General features: G+C 38.0%; 1 protein-coding gene across 1 annotated transcript in view; it reads left to right on the plus strand.

Annotated features, from left to right (window-relative positions):
- Positions 1 to 24,328, plus strand: part of grid2 (glutamate receptor, ionotropic, delta 2) — a 394,704-nt gene that overhangs the window by 342,495 nt on the left and 27,881 nt on the right. The gene's annotated exons all lie outside the window — the stretch shown is intronic.

Genomic DNA, 24,328 nt, shown 5'->3' on the forward strand with positions numbered 1-24,328 from the left:
CCAAACAAAAGACTGTTGATGCACCACACCTAGTGAAATAAGCCTTGCTTAATGACTTTTACGGTATTAAATGCAGGGGACCAGGTGCAGAATAGCAGAAACATTAAAACGATTATTCATTACTCTGTGTGAAGTATTCACACTTAAGGTTTAATTTGACATTTTTTTTACATTTACATTTTACATTTAGTCATTTAGCAGATGCTTTGATCCAGAGCGAATTAGAAGGTATAAGGCAGGGTAAGCATAAGGATGTCTTGCCTAAGGACCCCTGCTGGAGGTAGGCCACAGCCAGCATTTTAAGCCCAGTGTCCCACATGGAGGGCAGCGATGTTAGTAAACACTCTCCAGCTGCATATTATCTTTTTTGAGAAAACATATTCTATCATTCATATCCTAAATGACAAAATTAAAATAATTTCGGAATTGGTCACATAGATGACTTAACAGTTTTAAAACAGTAATACAGACTCTCTTTGATTGACTAATAGTGTTGAATCTTTGAGGCAGTGTTGTAATTCATGTTAACTAATAAGATTGTCCTTCTCTAAAAAATAAATTTATATGTTGTCTGTCCGAGCAGCTTATTATGACCCATACATACATTTAATAGTTAGGTGATTTTCAGTAGTCATGATAATTTATGACAACAGTACAGAAGAAAGTACAAAGCACAGGACAGCGGCTGTTTATTTTCTGGTTCAATCCAGTAATTGTTTCTTTTAACCAAGACTAATTTCATAACCTTAGTGAATCCCGTACTGCGGTCTTTACCCAGCCCTAAACAATTCATGTTCCTTTGCCTGTTCACGAGTTTCATCTTTCATTTTTATTTTTTGGCAACAAGGACAAAATATTTACTCATTAATTGCCATTGCCTACATTAGTTGCACACATATTTAAATTCCTGTTTGTCAAATGTTAGTTATACTCGTAACTAGCAGCGAGAATTTTTCATTTGCTTAGAAGCGTTCACTCCTAAATTCATACTTTATTTAATATATACAGATTAAATATTTACATGGTATAAATAATCGTTATTGTACACAACTCAACCTCAGGCCTGATTTTACATACAGCTCATGCCACAGGGTCGCCTGTGTTGATAGGTGATAAATCCATCTAAACGATGTTAATGATACACAGATAACACATTCACGGTTAAACACTTAATTCCCTTGGTGATTACCCAGCATTATAAATACCTGACTGCTGTATCTCATTTGCACGCATCCCACTTTCTGTTTGCATAGCTCTTCTCTCCTCCAGTGAGGGTCTTACTTTATCCCTCCTCCCTCCTAGAATATATTAAGCTTGAACTGTGGCCAACATTGGAAGTGTTGGGAGGAGGGATTTAAGCAGTGGGTGGCGTTTTTAAAATGATGAGATAAATGCAGCCCATAACAGTATAAACACACACTATTAACAATCTCACACACAAACACGCACACAGTTCTTTCTGGCAGGGGTGTTTATCGAACATGTATAACTAATTAGTAGCGTGTCCAGAATCATAAATGTCATCTATTGCTAAGCAAAGCTTTGTAGTAGCAATTTCTATTCATCATCTTGATTACAAACTGTTGTGACAAAACACTGGGGTGTATCAGCGGTGTAGTTTTAATAATGTAAAGATGTCATGTAAAGAAATGAAAATGAAATCTTTAATACAGGTCTAAACTAATTATTTTATATAATTTTAAATCAAATTATTCCCGACTGTTTTTGTGTATTGTCCACAAATAATCTATTATTGTTATTGTATAGTGTGTGTGAGAGGTTTACAGAAAACAGCTCCGTATATATAAACTAAATAATAGAATTGCTGTAAATATCTGTAATAGTCCTAAAATATTACTTCTTCGACACAAAAATTAGAAACCTGTTGACTTATTGAGCTGATTTCCAAATGCACTGCCTGAGCAGACACAACTCAGTAGGTACTGTACAAAACATTAAATGTGTTGAGGCTACTAATTAATTTCCAGGAACAATTCAAGAGTGGTAAACAGTGGAAGGTTGTTCAGGAACAGCTTTTCAGACTGAATGTTCCATGATGACTAAGTCGTATGAGTGTGAGCGGGCAGGGTTGACAAGAGACTGATCTGCATGAGGGACTGGTCATAAGCAGGATGGATAGGGGATCTGTTTTTCATGGATAACGTCTACATGACAGAGGGAACTGCTCCACAGCAGCAATAAGAGACAAATCTTCTCCTGTGACTGTGTCTCTCTTGATGTGATGTTTTTTAGTTTTTCCTCCTCTGTGTTTTTCAGCACCTTTCTTATTTTTGACACCCCTGCATTATTGCACCACTGATTATTTACATATTTGTACAGTACTGTCTTTCCTTTCTCCAACTTCACCTCCTCTACTTTTTATTTAAATATCTTTTTCGATGTAGTTTCCCTTTCAGCGCCGCCCTGTGTCTTATTCATCTACATTGAGTTAAAGGCTACAGGGTGCACTCTAGTGGTTCACTAATGTGCTCTCTTAGCTGCATTGACACAGAATTATGTTTTCTTTCTTTTGCAGTGACACGGTTAGTGACACTGTTGCCATCTTTGGTTGTATGTTTAAACCTCCTGTTAAACTCTATGGAAACTAAAATGATGTTACTGATTCCTAATGAATTCCTGAATTTAACTTTAACTTACTTAGCCAAATGCGTGTTATATCTCTGCCACATATATTGCCTCAAACTAAACTTCCTATTAGAGAAAATCATTAAAACAAATTCACCTTTGAGCTAATCAAATAGAGTCAAATAGAGAAGAACAGATGTCAAAGGCTAAATTATGTTTTTATTTCCAGCTGCTTTTCACGAGAGAAGTTAAATGGCGATATATAAATATATACTAAGCCTGACTTTGCAGTAAAACGCCAGTGGCTAGGAAACTGAAATGATCACCTAAAAATTCCCTAGAAGTGGTGACATTCAACCTGTTATGAGTTCCTCTCAGACTGACCAATAAATCTGGAAGCCAGTGAACAGTACTTGGAATAGCATTTTCAAGCTGCAGGGTATTTGGAAGGCTGTGATGTCATTAACAGACCCCTTGAGTCAGTCAGACTCAGACATTTTTTGTTTTCTGTCTCTGGCATTTGATTTATTTGGATGTGTTTGTCTTCTTCAATCCAGTCCCTTTGCTATATTTGATTCCTGCGAGGTTAAGAACTTGATATATTTTTCCTCTCTGTGTCGTGCTCTCGCTCTCTCTCCTTTTCACAATACTGCTTTCTCTCTTCCCCTCACTTTCTCTCGGGCTCTTTCTCTTCCACAGTAAACCTCTTACTCCTCTCTGTCTCTTGTGCACTATGGATTTTCTCCCTTTTCAGTTTCGATCCTCTGCAGCATAATATTATATGTCAGAAGGGGTCAGTGACTGAGCTTTCTCTGATATCAGTCACACACAAATATGTATACATAGATGTATATGCATGTCAGATGCATATTTGCAGTTACAGAAGTATGCCTTTCATACACGTACACTTAATCATGTGCAAACTTTCTATGCATTGATCCAAACACTCACACACAAAGCCAGACAAGTTCTGCAGTGTGAGAGTTGTCACAGGGTAATATAAGTGTCTCTCCCATTTCAGTCAATCATCAAGGTTCAATAAACTAAGAGGTGTTGCACCTCACACTTGATGTCTCATTAACTTGGTGTCACATATGATATCAAAGATGAGTGTGCTGTATGTCACTGTTTGACATAATGGTGTATCTGTTTAAGTCAGTGTGTTACTCTTCTGCGGTCTTCTCCATATATTCTTTCTTATTCTCACAAGGAAAAAGAAAGCTCTTTTTTTTTTCGGTCTTTTGTGTTTGATGTCAGGCAGGGCTTTTAGCCGACAGATTAGCATTTGACTGTTGTGCTGACTTGTAGAAGTACTAAAATTTAATATCAATTACTAACGCTTAATTACTTAACCTGTGCACCTCCTAGACTGCAGCGTGTTAATTACTGACAATAGAAGTGGCAATAATATTTGACATCATTTATCACAAAAAGCCAAATATTACGGCTGCATTTGACAGAATATGGGGACTCGTGCCAAAAATGTTAAACAAGCCAGTTCTGTAACACCTAGTACTATGTTGTGCATATGTGTGTTTTTGTTTTTTTGTATCTATATATATATATATAGAGAGAGAGAGAGAGAGAGAGAGAGAGGGAGAGATTTTTTTTTCCTAGAGAATGACACAGTAAAGTAAAACACATAAAGAAATGGGAAATAGAAATATTACTCACCAACTGACTCACTGATCACTTAAATCCTAACTCTGCAGTACTGTACATGCTTGCGTATCAACAATATTAAAAAAAACTGCATCGTATCTACACTTATGTGCAGTATCATTAAATTATCAAATGATTCATTCAAAATAACTTCTGATCACCATAGCTTTCTTGGTTTTGCTCTTAGTTGCATCTAATTTAACATGGATACACATGATGAACACTTGCAGCACCTTCTTGGAGGGGGGAGTGTGCTGATATGGGACTGTGTGACAGGAAAAGTTGTAGGAGAGATAACTTACTGCTAGCATTATGAATTCAAGTTCGTATAACCAAGTACTAATCTGTCAACAAACAGAAAGTTTGACATAGTCATACATAATAGTAAAAAAAAATAATAATAATTTACTAGGTTTATACTTGGTTATGTTGAATGCTGTAAACTTGTGCAATACACTAAGACACTTGAATTGAAACAAACACCACTGAAACCTTCACATTCGCATACTTACTCCTATGCCTGGTGGGGAGCCCACATGCACCTGGTATAAGTATCCCTGTGTGAATATATGACTGATACTGTCAAGTCTCAAGAGTTTCTGATGATTGCTGAGTGATTTTAGTGTCGAGTGGATTGTCAGTTTGGCTGATTTCCTCTCTGTTTGAGTTGCTACTGCCCAATAGAAGGATTCCACTTTAGAAAGATTATCATTACCTTCAAATCTCATATTGATGGCAGCTTTTTAAAAAGTATTGCTGTATTAAAACTTTCCCTGGACCATTAACTGAAATCAAGACTAAATGTAAAGAAAGTCCTCTTCTTCAGCAAATGAGTAAATGCACAAGCAGTGAATTCACTGTCTTTTCAACCTTACCTTGAACCGATCACCCTTTAACAGGAAAATAAAGCATTTAGCAAAAGAAATTGCTATTTGCTGCTAATTGTGAGGAACACAAGGAGGAAATGAGACCAGGCTAGTGTGTTGCTGACAGTGAAATACATATAATGCTACATGTGCACACATTTGGATTGTTCTGTATAGTGACATTTACCTCAGCTAAAACATTTTAGATTCCTTGTGTCATTTGTAAAACTCAATTTTCAATAGAAAATACCCATTTCTTGGATTTGAATTTCAAATTTGTGTTGGTGTATTACCATGTGGAAATGGATCTGACCCGTTCAGCTGATCAGATCACACCAATCATCAGAAGCACACAAGCTTCTTTCCTGTTGTATTATTACTTTTATTCAATTGCTATATCCCTTAGGCAGATCTTGCTTGCACTTGTACTGCTGTCCAAAATGTCAATTTTTCATCTCCTGACACTTCTACCACATGGTTTTAACATTTCTGGTGAGTGTTGGCAATGTTTTACTGATATTACTTTTCACACATATCTGTTCACTTGACCTACATATGATTAACTCCATTCTGTAACAAGCCTGTTTCCCATCACTTAATGCCTCCCTATCACCATCTGTCCATTTAGCATAATGACTTCAGAAATTATGATAAAAATTACCATCATGTCTTCACTTCTGCTAAGTAAGGAGCTATATAATGTAAGCCTATAATCTTTCACCAATTTCACATAATGACTTTAGTGATGGTGTTAAAGATTACGGTGATTCCTCCACCAGATAGAACTAAAGGTGAATCAACCAAGACCTTTTCAGATCCCTCAACCCTGGGTGAAGCCATCACAGGACTCCGGAGGACAATTGAGACAAAGCACAGCAGAGATGAAGGGAGGAGGGGAAGGTGATACGGATGGTGAATGGGTGCTCGGGGAGCAGAAGGAGGAAAATTGGGAGATCTAGGAAGGTGGAAAGAGAGTGATAAGAGAGGAGAGAGGTGCTGAAAAATGACAAGACTGAGAGAGTGACTGTAGATGTGCAAGAAAGGATAAGGAGGAAGACCAAGGAGAGGGAAGGATGGTACGTAGGTGGAGGAAATGTGAACGTGAAAGATAAATTAAAACAGAACACAATGAGTGGAACAAGCACAGGTACAGATGATATGGATTGAATTTAACACCATGTTTTATTAATACATAAATTCTTTATTTTCTCCTGGCTTTAATGGACTCTTGAGTGCATTAATCATTGGGGCTAAAAGCATCAAATAAAAGAAAACACTCAATCAAGCATTAAAGTGAGGAAGACGCAGAGAGTCCTTTTCTTCAACGATGGTGATATGTTAAGTGGCCAAATAGTAATTTTCCCCCACTGTAAAACTTCACTTGCACCTCTTCCCTTGCATATCAATAAAATAACACAAGATAAAATATGAGTAAGAAACAGAGAGGAAGGCATAAAAAAGCTGAGAAGAATTGCTAATAAATAGTGACATCGAGTAAAGCAAACTCTGTTTTGTGTTTCTGTGTGTGTATCAGTCCTCTCTAACACCCGTTTAACTTCTCAAATCACAGACAACAAGAGATCTGTACACAGTTGTGCTCTCTGAATGTGTGGGTAAAACTCCTTGGGTCTTACCAAGGTTACAGTGCAGAGTGGGCCAGCTGTGTTCGGGTGACGCATCTATCCATTTTTGTTTGACTTTTCATGAACAAAGCTTTCAGGTCTTGTGGTTGCATGTAGCCTTGTATCACATTACATCTAACATATAATATCCTTCCTGCTTCCTCTTATTGTCCCTTTAATTTCCTCTTATCATTTCTTTCTTCATTGCTTGTTGCTGATTCCTTCTGTAGTCAGCCATCATGCTTGTGGCTTCTTGTAGATGAGCCAGTGTGCATGGTGCATTTTCAGAAATGCTAAGGCAAGATCCGTTTCATTAGATTTAAAAAAAAAATTAATGTCATATTTATGTGTTTGCTATGTATTTTATTGGATTTGAATGACATCTCTGCAGAGGCATAAGCTGGCTTGATATATATCTGTCACTGTGTGGAATGACTGCTGCAATATCCTCTGTAATAACCCAGCCTCTGCTAAGACCAGAAAATGCCTTTTCGGCTGCTGGGCTCTCTCATTTTCTCTTTTCTAGTAGTGCAAATCACCCTGGCAGGAAAAAGAGAAAGCTCTTTTCCTGCAGATGTTTGATAGCTCATTAGGATTCAACACAACAAGCCCAAACAGCAAACATATTTTCCTGCTGTTACAATTCTCTGTCTGTGTGACGACCGCGTTTCTGTGTTGTGACTCAAATTCAGGGAGGGCAGATGAAAAGAGGAATAAAGAAGAAGGAAATTGGAGAGAATTTAGTCCTCCTATTAAAGAAAGAGATGGTAAGGATTGAAGAAGACACTTGGGATAAGGGACTGATAGACGCTTGATAGGAAAAATAAGAGGCGAAAGAAAGACAGAAACGGCGCCTGTCAACTGCGGTGATTGATTAAAAACTGGCATGTTTTCAAGAGATGTGACAAATCGTACTGGAGTCAAGTGAACAGAAGGAGAGAAAAAAGAGCACATAGTGCTTAACTGAAAGAAATGAATCTCTTTCTGCTATCTGTGTCCATACTTTCTCATCTTCCCACATCTAATAATGATGTCTAATTGCGTTTTTATGTTTCTCTCTCATCTGCCACTCAACTCTCAATCCAATAGTTGTCAACCAAATGTTTTTAACTCTCAATTTTGTTCTTTTTTCACTCCCTCTTCTATTTTCGTTGTCTCTCTCTTGCCTCTCTCTCTCTCTCTCTCTCTCTCTCTCTCTCTGCCCCTCAATATTTATTTATTTATTTATTTTGGTCTCATTCCCCTAAGTCCTGTGCTATACTCCTTGCGTCTGTAATAATTACAGCAGTTAACAAGAAAATCAATGAAAGTCAGTGGATGGAAGACAGCAGTTAATGTGCTGCTTTATTGCATGTATAGGTGTTTGTGTGGTTGCCTTTTTGTGTGCGCGTATGTGTGTGTGTGTTTATGTCAGAGTCAGCACACATATCAACCTATATGTATAGGCATGTATATAGTAAAAATCAGCAACTCCAAATCTCTATATCAGTTCTATGAGCTTTGTGGGATACACTACAATTGTACTATGTCTAAAGATCGATAATAGAAACAGGTACAAGGGCCATAGCCTAATGGAAATTATACACTTTATATACTATATATACACTTCATTCAATCCAGACAACAGAATTCCACATCAAGCAAATGCTGATATAAGTTTAAGTAGTGGTAGCAAATTTGTTCATGTTATAAAATATGTTAACAACAACTATTACTTGTTTCCATTATATTACCCCTCTATCACCAGGTTATTACCAAGCTGTATTGGTAAGTAAATGGTAAATGGTCTGCACTTATATAGCCCTTTTCTACCTCCCAGAAGCACACACACACTCACATACACCGATGACAGAGCTGCTATGCAGCTGACCTGACTCACTGGGGGCAACTTGGGTTATAGCATCTTGCCCAAAAACACTTTGACATGTGACAGGAAGAGCCAGGAATTGACCAACCTATCCCATGATTGGTCGATTACTGGGTTTACCTTGAGCCACAGCCGCTACCCGAAGTGCTACCCTGATTTCTTTAACAAAATAATTCTTCATACTTTTGGTCAATTAATCACCAGTTAACGTAATAGTATTAGTATTTTATAGTAGTTGGATTGTAGGAGAATACAGAGTACCCATAGAACTCATAGGGAGAACAAGCAAAACAAAAAACAAAAAAGAAAAGAACACTAACCTAACATACAAATTCACACTTTAGAAAAGATTGAAAAACACTCAGGGCCTGACTGGGGGAAATGTGGAGAACACACAAGCAATTAGGCCAACTGAAACACAAAGAGCAAAGTTGCTAAAGTTGGACAATGGCATTAATCAAAAGCCAAATGCCCCCAGTGAAAGAAAGAGGAAGAAAAATAACTTTTCAAGCACATTTTTCTTCTGCCTGGTCTGCGTCATGTCTAGCCAGCTCTGCGACCTAAAGCTCACCATTAGATAACATCTTAATTTCCAAGATAAAATAGAGGATACAAAAGAAAAATGGAGGGTGAATCACTGTAACTCTCCTGTGTTTTGTTTTGAAGAAGACACAGCAAGTTCAATTACTGGATTGTAGATAAATTAGACGACCGAAGTAGAAAAAGGAAGAGCAATATAAATGGTTTTGGTAGCATGATGTGTGGTCACGATTGACCTATCTTTCTTATCCTCACCCTCACCTAACCCTGGACCGGTTCCATTTCTCATTCCTTCTAACCCCTTTGGCATCCTTTAGCATACTTTGTTTTTCCTGTCTTCCTTGCTCTTCACTACTGTCACTCTCAGCAGAAAGCCTTGTCTTGTTTTTCCTCTATCTTTACTTTCTCTCTTGTATATCCTGCTTTTTTGTCTCACCTGTTTCCCTTCTTTGTACCCACTCATCTTTTTCTCTTCCTGTTACTTAATGTTTTGTCTACTTTCATTCATTCACTCCCCTTGTTTTGTTTTTCCTGTTTTGTGTTTGGCATTCTCCTGCTTCTTCTCCATCATTTGGCTCTCTACCCCTTTGCTTTTGGCCAGTTTCAAGGTGTTTTCACATCCCTTTCTCTCTCTCCCTCTTCCCCTTCCATCTCTCTCCACTGTCCTCTCATTTTCATGCGGCTCGCTGGGCAGCCATGCTCTGCATCTTTATCTCTGTCTGTGGGAGAGGAGGCAGCCCAGTGCCAGCAACTAATGGACTTTTGGAAAACACAGACAGCCATGCATCACAGTCTGAAGAACTAGGGAGAGAGGGCAGAAGGATTTCAAATAAAGCACAAGGGATAGGGTTTTGGAGAGAGATGGAGGAAGACATACAATGGACAGAGTGAAGGAAAAATTAAAGTCAGAGGTCCCTCTAAGGCAGCACAGAAGAAGTGGAAGAGAAAAATGCCTTTGGGAGCTGTAATCAATAATGAGATCTGTAACCCATTCTCACTCTTTTAAAGATGTTACCACTGCACTGCACGGCCCATAATTTACCCATGCAACCTTGTCAACCAGCCTCAGAATAGTCATGTAAACTGAGGAGACACTCATAAACACTGTAACATTCAGTGCTTCCGCAAGATGGTGAAAAATGAATCAAGAGTGGTATCAAGAAACTCAATGACCAAGCAAGATGAAATCTCACAATTTAAAGACAAATATTCCACATGTAAGACTGAGGAACTGTAAAATACTGCAAACTGTGCTTAGTATTAAGTGTTATGTATGCATTCTTTCATTTTTACAGTAACACAAATGCCTTGTGGTTTGTGGCACATGTTGCCTTCTCTGTGTCAAACTGTAAATGTGCGCTCCTTTGCTTTTGCTATATTTTATATCCCAAATACAACACTGAATATCTGTTTTCCATAATGTCTCAAGTAACAAGGCACCTCTAGAGATAGAAAAGTCTTTAGGTGTCAGTAGTAGCTTAGCAGGTGACTGTACTTCAGATCACATCTTAACTTGAAGAGAATAGAGTGTATGCACAAAACTTCATAGTCTGCAATGCACCAAAGACTCATGACTTCTGCCTGGCAAGGAAGACTGAGTTCCAGTGCCACACACACACACACACACACACACACACATATAGGGACTTGCCAGCAGTTGCAGCAGACATTATTTCCACACTGCACTCTCTCTCGTCGCAGACTAGATGAGGGCAGGTGGACGTTGAAATGTATCTGTAATGACCAAGTGCAGGCCTTCAGTGGCAAACTCATTCCCAGTCTCACAGCAGACCCCATCAAACTGCAAGCAAAGTATCTCCCAAGTATACATACAGCCTGCGAGGGCAGAAAGTGTCATTTTCAGTGATCAGTTTAAATTCAGCTCATGTTTGAGTTGAACTCAGGGGCAGGTTTCTGTGAACATTTTATTTGACCTGTATGAATTCAGGGTAATCTAGTGTCTGATCTTTCCTTTCTTTCTGACAGGTGTTTGTGTTGATTGTATGAGTAAAGACACAAAGATGTCCAGGTGTTTACATGTCCAAGAATGACTGAAAGGCTTTGAAGGTCAATGGGTCAGAGTTAACATCACTGTTGGGTCAGATGTACCACGAGTGTTATGTAAACAGCAGTCAAGCAGCATTACCTTAGCAGATGCTTTACAATGTAGACAAATTCCTAGGACCATAGGAACCATATGATCTGGAAGATTTGTTTTCGCAAACACCAGCTGTTCATTAATTTTGTGTGAGTGCGGCTGTGGAACCACTCAAATTAACAGAACTGTTGTGAAATATTGGCACAGTATGTCAGTCAACCTGCTAACTGATAGTGATGTTGCGCTCTCAGATGACAGATTTCTTATTGACTTGCATTTACTCCAACAGTATTTTCAGGTCCCCCGTATGAAATTTCTCCTGAAATTCAAATTATTCCAGGATAAACAGCAACTGTTGTGGAAAAAAAAGTCACTTGATTTAATTACCCTTGGGAATAGATGGAGCTAGTCGCTGATGGTGTGAGAGCACTCATGCACCTAAATCTGTTGCCGGGAAAGCATCTGAGTGTATCAGTCATCATTTTCTCCATTTTCTCTTCTTTCCTTCACAACTATTTCTTTCCCACAATTCCAATTAAAATTTTCTCTCTCTCTTACGAATCTCTTTTTCAGTCAGGATGCCTTTCATATAAACATATGCTGGATTTTCTATATACAAGTTATATAACTTAAACCTTCCATAGAAATTCAGTCTAAAAAGGCACCTTTTGGAGCACATACAAAGCTGCCTGCTCGTGTTTTCCCTGGCCATTATCCCTTGGTGATGTGGAGGGCCTTTTACACTGTACTTAGTCCATTTGGCACTAAAACTCACCACTGAAACCAGTGCTAATGAACTTAATTTAGGGTGGCTGGCAGCTTTTCAGTGCTAGGTCAAACACTGCAGCCTGCTTTTAATCAGCCTTTTATATTCTCAAAACTGCTTCGGCAGCTAAGATGTTAAATTGGCACAAGACATTCAGGATCTGAGTCTGCAGAGTGTTCTCTAAGGTGCTTGACAGTGGATTGCTGCTGGTGCAGTCCACACCTCCCAGTCTGGTCAAGTCCTGTGGCATTTAGATCAAGAATAGCAAGGGAATCATTTTTGAAATTTCAAAATCCCTTTAATGAAGTGGCAACAATTGTAGATGACCTGTGTTTCAAAATATGAAATGGGGTTTAAGTCAAGTGAAGTCACTGCTGAGACGTAGTTAAATGTGATAGTTAAGACAGCCAAAAACCTGCCTTTTTAATTAACTTGTTTTCTTCCTGACCCTTACCGGTGGGCATGAAATTTGGAGAGTGGAGATTTACCAGCTAACAAATGAGTTTCCACCAAAGGATGTTTGGTCTCATTCGCCTTGACAGGGTCAATGCGCTCAGTAATCTGAGATGACCTTGAAGTCGGTCACTGATCTTCCACATTGAAAGAGGAGCAAGGCAGGAGACATGGTTCGCACATTTAGTGTGTCTGCTGACCATGATTGAGTGGATGGCAGCAAAGGGCCCGTTGAGATCGAACCTCTCATTGGCAAGTGCATGAAAAATAGATGGAAAGATAGATGTAGGGACAGTGTGTACTTGCTATTCTGTCTGGTTGGCTTAAAGAATCATAATCAAAATCATTATTATAACTATAAAAATACAGTGAATGTGTGTATAACATGTTTTTAATTGCATGAGCTCATGTTTATGTTCTTATTGTAATTAAATAAATTTACAAAAAGGAGGTTGAAATCCAACATAGGCTAAAACTTTCTGCTATCATTTTAATTAAATGTAACCTGTATCCGATTTTCAGGAGTACACAATACACAATAATGTTGGCTAATCAGCCAACATTAAAAGCACATGGTGGATTGATGTTGTGGTGGACAGGGGGTCAGAATGAGCACTATGTCCAGTCTGTCGGTGGCTATGCAGCCCCACAGCATGAGTCACTGTGTGTCCTGACTCATATTGATCATGGCCAGTATTAAAGTTTTTTCAATGTTGACCACCACAACATGGAAAACAGGTTACCTAACCTTTTTAGGCATGTAGCACCCTGCAATTTAAATTTTACTTTCTTTTACACTGAACTGCTTGTGGTATAATCCTCTCCTTCTCCCTTCTCTGCTGTTGCTTTGAACACACACACACACACACACACACACACACACACACACACACACACGCTGCTTGGCAACCTTACAATACATGTAGTTTGTGTTCTGCTTGTTTACTGGTCATTTAATGGGCATATTGAGCATTGTTATCTTAAGGAAAATACACAACCATGTTTTTGCTTGGTTTCATGTGTGTGTCAGTGAATGGTCTTCTCTAACCCTCTCCATCACGAAAAGCAGAGCTTGCAGTCCGTTTTACTTTAGTCATCGGCACTTCTCTTAAAATATGTCAAAACAACTTAAATTTCTCCTCATGACCACCTCGGGTAGTAAAGGTTAGTGTAGTTTTGCCATGATGATGTATCATGCATTGTATTGGAGAACTTTGACAAGTTAAAATAAATACTGAATACCGTAAATTAAAAAAATAAAATATGAGAAAATGGATGGATCTGAGCCATAAACCAGACCATATCATATCATGGTCAGACCAGAGCATAAGCCAAGAAACTATTATACATCCCTATGGCTGCACTAATTCAAGAAAAGGACATACTTTGTACTTCTGTGTGACTTTAAATCTACTTTCAAAAGAATGGAAGTATAAAACAGAGGTATAGTAAAGGAACTATATAAATCTTTGCTTTGTCCAAAATGTGCCAACCACTTAGATTTTAGATTAAATCAGTATAATTTATTACTGTCTAGGTTTACACTGCTTCACTCATCTTAAAAAACTTTAGTGTAACACACACCTGACCTTTCCGCTTCCGATTTCCTCATCTGAACACTTAATGCTGGTTGCATATAGTTGAATGACTTCACTCCACCTGTCAGTTGTTTCCAAAACTCATATGGTGATTAGTTATTGCTGTGTATTTTTACCTCTCAACCAGAGGAGGAGTAAATTGTTGTCCATTTTTACTGAAATGCCTTTTTTATTATGTACCTGGGGTACAGCAACCGTGCTCCTCAAATAAGCTGCTAGTTGTGTGATAGATTTAGCTAGAGGATTATTGCCTGTGGGAGAACTTTAATTCACAGACAAGGTTTCAATAAAAGTACACCATAAAAAAATCATAAAAAAAACTACATAATAAAAGCAGCAAATCAAAACAAATGGCAGATTAATGACTGTTTTTGCAGATGGGGAGACAAATCTTGAAATGCAATCATTGTACAATTTGCTCTTAAGTGCAAAACACTTTAGTTTAAGGGAGGGCTGCTACATAAATTTGTTTGCAAATGGGAAATTGTAATTGGAGATAAATTAAAGCTGATACTTTAAATTCTTAGCTATATCTTTTCATGTGCTTTCAAATCCCAGGTAAGTCTGACCCCCAGTAACCTTTTTGTTTGCATTCATGCTTAACCTATGTATGCAATGCCGATATAAGGCTGGGTTTTCCTACCAAGTATCTGCTCTTTGCTTGGGTTGGTATTGAATTTAGTAATGTTTATAAAGGTGCACTATGCCAGAAAGTGGTTCTTCCTTCCTGGCATAATAAGTACAACTAACAGGACTATAAAAGGATGTATATTGGTTGGAGTATTGAACAGGTCATGGCATTCAGATCAAACTGTCACTCAAGCTAGTGGGATATAATGTTGCATCTTGAAACAATTTAGATTGGTTCAATGACAGGTTAAAACATAATTTTTGATGAATACTAGGCTTCGGTAGGAATGATCAACTAATATTTGGCCCATTTACTGTATCTGTGTGTTTATAACTGCCGTCACTAGGACCAGTTAGCGACTCATGTGAACAGGGCAGCTGAGAACAAGAGAAAGTCCAAATGACAGCCTGATAGGAGAAAATAGAACCAAACTGGGCCAACACAGAGTAGCAACTCTTAATGGCAGCAACCTAGTTTTTAAGGTTAGGTTAGTTACAAAATAGAGTCGGTGAGAGCAGAGTTGGAAGACAACACAGCTATTGGCGTTGGAATGGATTTCATAACAAGCACTGCAGTGGAAGCCACAATAGAAGTAAGTGTAGAGGAAGAACAACTGTGAGTGTGCAATTGTGACTGGAAGAAGGTGATTGTCAGAAAGGGCCTCAGAATGCACCAAAAGTAAAAAAGGTGCTCGGAGGCAGGTGCAAAATAAAAAGGCACAGTGGCCAGAGACTCTGCAGTTAGCAGTACTTCATATGAAGTGATTCAAGTCAGTCAGGTGAAATCCAGGGTAGGCAGGAAGTTTGCAGCACTGAATTGAATAACAGAGACAGGAGTAATATATGTAGGTAGACAAAGACAGACCGTTGGGAGGAAACCCAAAGTGAATTGGCCAAGAAGTAGTGAGAGGGAGATACGAGTACCTGTTCATTTGGATCTGACAGATGCACTAGAGAGGCTGAAAGTGACTATTGCGAACAAGTTAAGAAAAATGGGAGATTTAACTTATGAATATGACATGGAAATATTTTAGGTTTGTGAGAGCAAGAAAAAGGGCTGCAGTAGTAGAAAGTAAAGTCAAGGTGGTGAGAGAGCAGGGGAGAGATAGGCTTGTCTGAGAACAAATACATGTCAGATAGCAGTGGAAGAAGGCCAAAGAGAAGTGCATTAATGTAGTGCAAAGTTGCCTTAAATGTTGTAAGCTTATAAGCTATGTTAAAGTAGAGGACCTAGTCTTAGCATACCATTAAGTACGGGTGATGTGATTTGTTCACTCATTCATTAGTAAAATATTTTGAGTATTTTATTTCAATAAATTGAAAAAAAATCTTTGTGTTTAATTACATAGGAGTTATCGAATATAGAATAGAGTAAACATGATTAGTAGCTTGAGAAGCTCTGTGTGATGTTTATTTTGGACTGTTTAGGTTCCATCTGTGTTTCTGGGCAGTGGGGCACAAGCAGGGTAGACATCCAGTAAGTCTGAGATGAACCCACTTTACTGTTAGTCACACATACCCGTCATCTGTGTGGAATAGAACTGATTAAGAAAACAACTGCAACTAGAACACATAAAAAAGCAAATGATTCATACTTTTCAGAGGCAAGCAAATGCAACACAAGACTTCATTATGAAAAATACAGTTGAACAAAGGAATGATAAAAACGAAACAGAAAGAAATAATATTTTTTCTGCCAGATCCTATTAAGGGTGGCATCTTAGTTTTGGCTCACTGATCCGTCTCGGATGAGCCGTCTCTCCAACATCTGTCTCCAATTACTCCTCTTTTCCACTATCACATCTCTCATCGGCTTAACGGGGTCTGAGCAAAGATTTGCATACAGCGTGGCAATAGTCGATTAATTTCTTTTTTATTTTTTTTACTTCTTCTTCCTGAAGAAACAAAGGGGACTAATGACAGCTGAGGGTAATTAAACAACTGAGAAAACAAAGAGAAGAGAGGGAAAGAAGAAGTTGTCACATTGCGTCCCAGGGGACTGAGCTGCTGGAGCAAGCAGTCGGACAAAACTCCTCATGAAAGACTGATTGCACCTGCATGCCAGCTTTTCATCATCTGAGATTTGGCCAAAATCACATTTATGTACTTTATTCTATGGAAACAAAGTGATTGATTGAATGACAGATAAAACAATAGTGACTCTGAGTTATGCGACAATACCTACCCACTTATGTGGTGTAATGGTAAATTAGGGAAATACAAGTCAAACATATTGTCAGCATTGCTTATGTTTGCTTTTGCACAGACGCATAAAGAATAAACAGCTGTGACGTACAGTGACAAAACTCCCACTACTAACTTATCATACATTTTAGCAGAAACTGTCCTGAAACAACCTTCATCACGTGTATTGATGCAGCGTGATGCATAGAAGCGAAGCTGCAGTCTCTCTCTCTCTCTTCTCTACCTTGATTGATTTGTTTGCACCTAATCTTATCCTTATTTAGATCTTCACATATCTGCCGGAAGCTAGCTATTGCAGACTGCAGGGAATATTTGCCTGGGGAGCAGCCTCTCATTGTAAAGCTCCCTGATTTGTCAAATGAGGCCTAAACAAAGGAAGCACATCGCTGCATATGGGATGCAAGTAAAAAAAAAGAAAAAAAAAAAGAGAAGGAACAAGCGAAAGGATAGAGTTAGCTGGCTTAAGGATAAACAAAATGGTCTGTGGGGGCTTGGTGTGTGTGTGAGAGAGAGAGACAGAAAAAGAATGAGAGTGACACAGCTAGCAAGACACCACCTACGGTGTTAAATTGGGAGAAGTTCTAGTTATTGGGTGCTAACACGCTCAGGGCAGACTTCACCAGAAAAACAATAGCAATGGTTGTTTCTTGTTTTACAGTTTTTATTTGATATAGGTAATGTTCACCCTCTGGTCCTGTGGACAGATTCCTTGAGGACTTTTATGTGTGTAGGGTGACATCTTTACTATCATTGCACTAAGCCAGCTATGCTCCTGCATCAATAGGTTATGAAATGTGCTATAAGATGGAATTTAAAACTTGGCTCTTTAAATCTCAGATTAAAGAAGAACCATGTGAACATTAAACCTTCATCTGAGGAGCTGACGTTGTTATGATTTATATGATCATATCTGAATTTATATAGATTATGGGTCATTTTCCAAGTCTTCAAATTCATGGGTTGAACTCAACACCAGAAATGAGCATTACATATTTTACACATATTTATATATTAATTTTGCTGGGAGATGTCTTCATTTCAAGTGATCCTGTGAAACAGTCAATCATGTTTTCTTGCCTTAACAAAGATATCTGGTTGACAAATTACCAAGGATGTTGGTGCTTGTTATGAGAATAAAATATTTATTACACATAATTACCATGCTCAGATAATTTCTAAAACGTGATTTATACTTCTCACTTGGAGTTGGAGCTAATGCATGTTGAGCAGTAGTAATTTTTACTGAAATTACTGCAGTGCAGAATATAGAGATGCTCTGCACAATCACCGCAATGCCACTGAATGCACCAATCACACTTGTTTATGTCTGCGGCACCACAACACATAATAACACATAATTAATTTTTGCGGAAGGGCACGTCATGCTGCTGTTTAGGGTCTGTAGCTACATGCTGTCTACACATAGATTTAACGCACAAGCCTAAATCAGCTTAACTCCACAGCTATGTTTTACAAATCTAACTCTTTGCAGCAACATATATTTCCTAAAGTTCGAAGCTAATTATTTCACTGGAAGATTAAATAAGTAATGGATATGGACAGTGTTGTCAGCTTTGTGGATGTGCAGACACCACAAATCCATGTGGATAGCTTAATGCTTGATAATGATATAATGCATGAGTAAAAACTTTATTATGGCCATGAGTCTTTATCTGAAGGTTTTACTGCTGGAGCCACTTCATCAGAGTATTCCCACTGGAAAGAACTAAGTACAGAATCTCCCATGTGTAAAACACTTCACATCCATCGCTTAAAGGGTAAATTGTGAACATTTAAGGAACTGACATCACACTAGGGGACAATTTGCTATGTGCTACTGTAAAAGTGTTTGTAATTTAAGATGTAATTTATGGATGAGGAAAAAAAAAGCCTTTTTGAAATGTTGATTTTTAAACTTAGAGCCAGACGAAGAATCTGCTATTCTGTCTGCATGTTGGGTGCCCTTGAATAGAGAGAAAGAGGGATAATGAAAAATAGTTATAGAGAGAGAGAGAGAGAGAGAGAGAGAGAGAGAGAGAGAGAGAGAGAGAGAGAGTATTACCTCAGAGTAGTTCAGCTGTTTGGAAGTTTCAGCATGCCTAGACTCTGAAGCCAAGCTGTTGGAACCATGGTGGAGTTAGAAAGACCTTTTGAATCCTGTTGGGACATTCACTGGACCACATCTGTGTCATAACTGGAAAGTATCAGCTAGTCAGCAGGTTGGAGTCAGAATGGGTATGAGGTCACCTCTTCTTTGCACTCGAGTGCGCTACCTGAAGCATTTTGCTTTACCTGGCTTATTAATGAAGAAGGTTGACCTTGTTTTTCTGATAGTTAATTAACCTGTTAGTAACACAGTTAATGCAAAGTTGTTCTCGCTAGTGAGGGGAGACTGCACCTGTCTTTGTTTTGTTTTGTTTTTTTAATATTAAGCTTGATTTTTGAGGGGTTTTTTTCTACTGGACTAAATCAAGTCATCAACTTTCACTACCAAATTTTCCTTTTTCTCTTTCTTTGTATTTCTGGCTTTCTAATATCTGCACATAAATGCTATCATCTGATGTAGTACTCAAGTCAAACAGAATCGAAGTCACATGTTGTTGGACAAAACACTGAAACCTAAAAGTATTAGTATTTATTTTAGTGTTATCTTAAATACACATTTGTTTCTTCTGAGCTGTAGCAAATTACTTTGTTGTTCTGTACTAAATGTGAGATGTCTGTAATCTAATTGTTGCAGCCTGTTTAACAACAATATCTCACATGTTAGCAGAACTTTAGTTTGGTTTATTGACATAATGACACGAACTATTTATTTGCACCAACTTTTCCTAGTTAACTCTCCACTAAGTAGGAAGAGTTACAGTGACCAGCATTAGCTATAATGTGCATATGGGGACACTAATATTGTTTTTAAACAGACTAGTAAAAATTTAAGCTATCCTTTTGGTTTTGGTTTAGCTATACTACTTGCCTAAGTCTAGTCTAATTACGAAATTAGAAAAATTATTACATTCGACTGAACCCTCCCCTTTTCCTGATTCCTGCCCTGTGCCTGGAAAAAAGCGCAAAATGGATCAGTCCCATGGTTCAATGGTGTTTAAGCATTATCATAAAAAAGCTCTGCTGTTTCAAAAAACTTTCAAAACTGATAAACAAGACACCTAAACATAAGCAATGAAAGAGCAACAGAATCATTGTCATTCTCTCTCCTTAGAGAGAGAAAGTGGAGTGAGTGATAGAAAAGAGGATGAGGACAGAAAGAGGAAACGGGAGAGAGACACTGAGAGGACTTTAATTTAGTGATTATGGATCTTACTGGGTTGTCTGTGTCACATTCATGAGAGAGAAAAACAAGACCCAATGCAATGATTAGAATTCATTGGTGGATGTTTATTGGTGTGTGTGTGTGTGGTGGTCTACAAGGAGGCGTGCTAATGTGCTTGAGCCTGTGCTTGCCTATGATTGTGTGCGTATCTGTATGTGAGAGTTGCCAGAGTGCCTCAGTGTTTCAGAGGAAAATACCTTCCGATAATTACCTTGGCACAACTAGAGTCACAACCCTGGACACAGAACAGACATAAAAGTGTGTGCTTGTCTACACTGTGTGTGTGTGTGTGTGTTTCTATTGTGGAAGACATATTTGAGATGCAGCAATTCGAGTGAGCCTTGCTTGCATATACATACTGCACCTGCATGGTAACCAAATCTCACCGTACATTTTCAGGCAGCTCCGGCTGAACATGTTTAATGGAATCTTCCCTTTTGAGAGGGTCTGCAAATACAGCCATAATCATTAATATTAGCTGGACTTGAAGAATTTGATAGCAATGTTCAAACACACCTGCAAATGAAAGCAATAAAAAGTTCTGTGGATGCTATCCAAGGATAGACAGTGAGTGTAATAACTTCTCTTGTTCATCATTTGTATGGTAATATGGGCTTTTGTGGGAATCTAAAATGCTACTTGCGGGGTTATGTTTAACACTAAAACTACTTCCGAATGTCGTCTGTCTTCAAAAAGACTTTTTGGATTTATTCATTGGATTTGTTTGAGGGTTGGGCACTCTCTCATTTAGAAAAGGCAACTATTTTTAAATTTCAAAGAAAAAGATTCTCCTTGTTTTTTTGTTTGTGCGATGACTCATACCCAGACGTATTACTATTGCTTTCTGTTTACATCTATGTTTACTATGACAAAGGAGAAGAAGTACAGAATAGAATATATAATACAAACAGGGAAAACAAAGTAAAGTAAGACTATTTTAACTATATTGTATGAATGTATTGTGAGAGGAAGACAACAACAGCCTCAAATTAGGACAATGTGCAAGTTGCATGATGTTTTCTCCACCCTGATTACACACTCTGAGGTGTTTAGTTTCATGAATTTACAGAGCATGAAAACTTTGTGTATAATAATGAGAGAAGATGGTTGTATGCCAACAAATTCTCTGCAGGACTAACATTTAAAAAAGAAAAAAAAAACATTTTTTATGCAGGTACTGTTATATGAGTCATTAATTCAGTACCTCCACTTTGGTGGAACATTTTAAAAAATAGCAAAAATATCCCAGCCTCCCCTGCGCATACAGCTGTGTTTACCTCTATCTATTCATACTGTACCAGCAGAAAAACTCCCCAGAGTGATTGCACACTCTGGTGTCTTTCCCTGCAGCCAAATCTCAGTCACTATCTTTACATATTCAGAATATTCCATTCTTAACTCAGTAATTCAAGCAAGCAAGTTTGCTGTTTGTGCATATTGATGCATGAACATTTTTGACTCACTTTAAATTGCACTTACAGTATTCAGGTCATGCTGTACGAAATTTATGAAAAATTGTTACTGGGACCTGGTAATATCTTGCTCTTTTAACTTGAGTTGTTTTTTTTTTTTCTTTCTTTCCACAGTGTCCTGGGGGCTAAATTGTCTTATTTAATTTGAAGCTTTATTAAAATATGATTTGTTTTGTTAAAGAAATACTGTATTGTTGGTGTGTTTCATAAATATCTATTAAAATAGTCTCCAGTCTCACAGTTAAGTTTGTCAAGCCCTGGTCCATAAATTCAATGATTCAATGTGAAATAAATTTAAATAGGTGTTTCAGTGTCAGTGAGCAGCTTTTGCTATTACCACAGGGACATCATCCTTCTTTTGTATTTTAAGTAGCCTTGTACAAAACAGCAGCCAACGTAGTATTTTTACATATTTGTTTTGCTCTTTTATTTTCTGGCTCACAGTTTTATCTGTGTGCTGGACACCACACGTGGAAATTAGATTATTTTTAGGTGTAAACATGGAGACTCACAGGGTGTTAGCTGTTTAACCTGAATAGCATCTTAATTGCAGTACGTCCCATCCCAGGTTACTCCATGCATGCAAATGTCTCTTGTGAAGCATATAAAACCACATTGCCCAGACAATCCCATCGAGTCCTTACCAAACTGGAGTACTCATCCATCATGCTTGCCAGTGCTTTAACTATTTCCTCTAGCGACACACAGAAGTTTCCTCAACTTATGCAGACCTGTGTTGCAGGCCTCATGGATACGAGCTGTGAGAGTCAGAGACTTAGAAAGTAGTAGGACTGGCAATGCATCAGAAAAAAGATACCATGAAGAAGAGACAAAAGAAAGCTCTAGTACATTTACCATGCTCTCAGTCATAAAGAGAATAGCAAAGTCTTTCTCAGATTGTTCTGGCGCATAACGTTTTTTTTTTTTTAAAGTTCCCAGCAGTTAGAAAGTTGCAAACCTTTTCAAGTGAACTGCTTAAATAATCCAAATCAGAGGTATAGCACCGGTCTGCACCAGATCATAATTTTCTCTTAAGTAGTTAATAAAAACAATGCTTTGCATACACAGCACTTGTGGAACATCAAATGCAGTGCTCCGTGTTCACAGTCCCACTGTCTCTGTCTTTTATACACAGCTGCAGATGCAGACACGAGCATTTTCCTTCACAGGCTGCAGCACCGTTTTCACTGAAGGGGTAATTTCCTGTAGGTGATCAAATGGTATTTTGATGTGGCTATAATCATCATTTTATTGAGTCTAATTTAATTAAATTAAGCTTCAAAAAGGTATGCTGCATTCAAAGTTTTATTATGATCATGAGATCTGGTGACCCCATGTGAGGTCTCAGTCCCATGACTGAAATTCTCCTAGGATTTGTCATTTTTGATTGTCAGTGCTACAGGTAGTGAAGAGTTTTACATCTCTTACATCCTGTGTTGTTCATTTTATAATAGAAGATAGTGGAAATGTAAGAGGCTCGGTTATTGCAATAACACAATTTGCACTGAAGGCTGATTCACTCAACTTTTCTTTCCCCTCATCTTCAATTTTACCCTTATGCTTTTAGGCCGGTGGTGTTTGTTCTGCCACACTCCCTCCATCTCATGCTCACTTTACTTAGACTCTATTTTTTACATAAGAATATGGTACATATCCAAGTCTAGGTTAGTCTTTTTTCTTATTCCACAGAGGCTTTGAGTCAAAGTAAACACATTAATTCAACTGCGTCATCTTGTCTGAAAAGCATCGACACAGGGACTTTTAAAGCCCCGTTACACTTTTTTGACCGGAAGTTATTAGGACTCTTTATTTGATTGATGGGCCATTTATAATGCAGGGTCTTTAAAGATAACAACTAATTCTAGATCTATAGTGATATATGGCATGTCTGGATCAGTTGTTCGTAAACACAGCAGTAAAACAGGAGCAATAACTTTGTATCAAGAGAAACTTGATCACATTTATGTATATGAACTGATCTAAAATTTTACGTTTTAACCCAATATGATGCTGTGGAATGAACAACATTCATCTAGTTATTAAAAAAATCTCTTTCACTGACTTTTTTACCATCACTTTGCATGTTTAATGGTTTTGTTTAAGGAAGTCTGTATTTTATCAGCTTAGAAATATTGTGTTTATGTTTGTGACTCCCAGTTCACGACCAGCTTATGTAGAAAACCTGGAAATTGCAAACAGTGCACTTACTTGTTCTGACCACTGTGTTTCGGATTCAGGCACTTCACATGCGACAGGATCATGTTAATAATAAAGCTTTGGTTGTGTTTTGATTGACATTAGAGGTCACTGCTTACTTTGTGTAATAATTCTTCTCAGTCATTTCCACTCAAATATAGAGAGGAAAAAGTGTCTTTAATGTTCAATTGTAAGCTGCTGAAAGAGATTTTTTTTACTAATTCCCTTAGTACAAAGCCTATAATCTTTCCAATTCAAAAGTAATAATGAAAAGCCATAAAATTATTCTTCAAAGTAATAAAGCACCCTTTCCACTTTTTTTTAAGGTTGTAAAAAGTAGAATGAGCCATTCTGATGCCCTGCAGTGAATTATTGCACACGCACACACACACACACGAACGGATGCACGTACACACACCTCAAAACACATGCATACACA

This window comes from Anabas testudineus, chromosome 9, assembly GCF_900324465.2.
Source record: "Anabas testudineus chromosome 9, fAnaTes1.2, whole genome shotgun sequence".
Classification (NCBI taxonomy): Eukaryota; Metazoa; Chordata; class Actinopteri; order Anabantiformes; family Anabantidae; genus Anabas; species Anabas testudineus.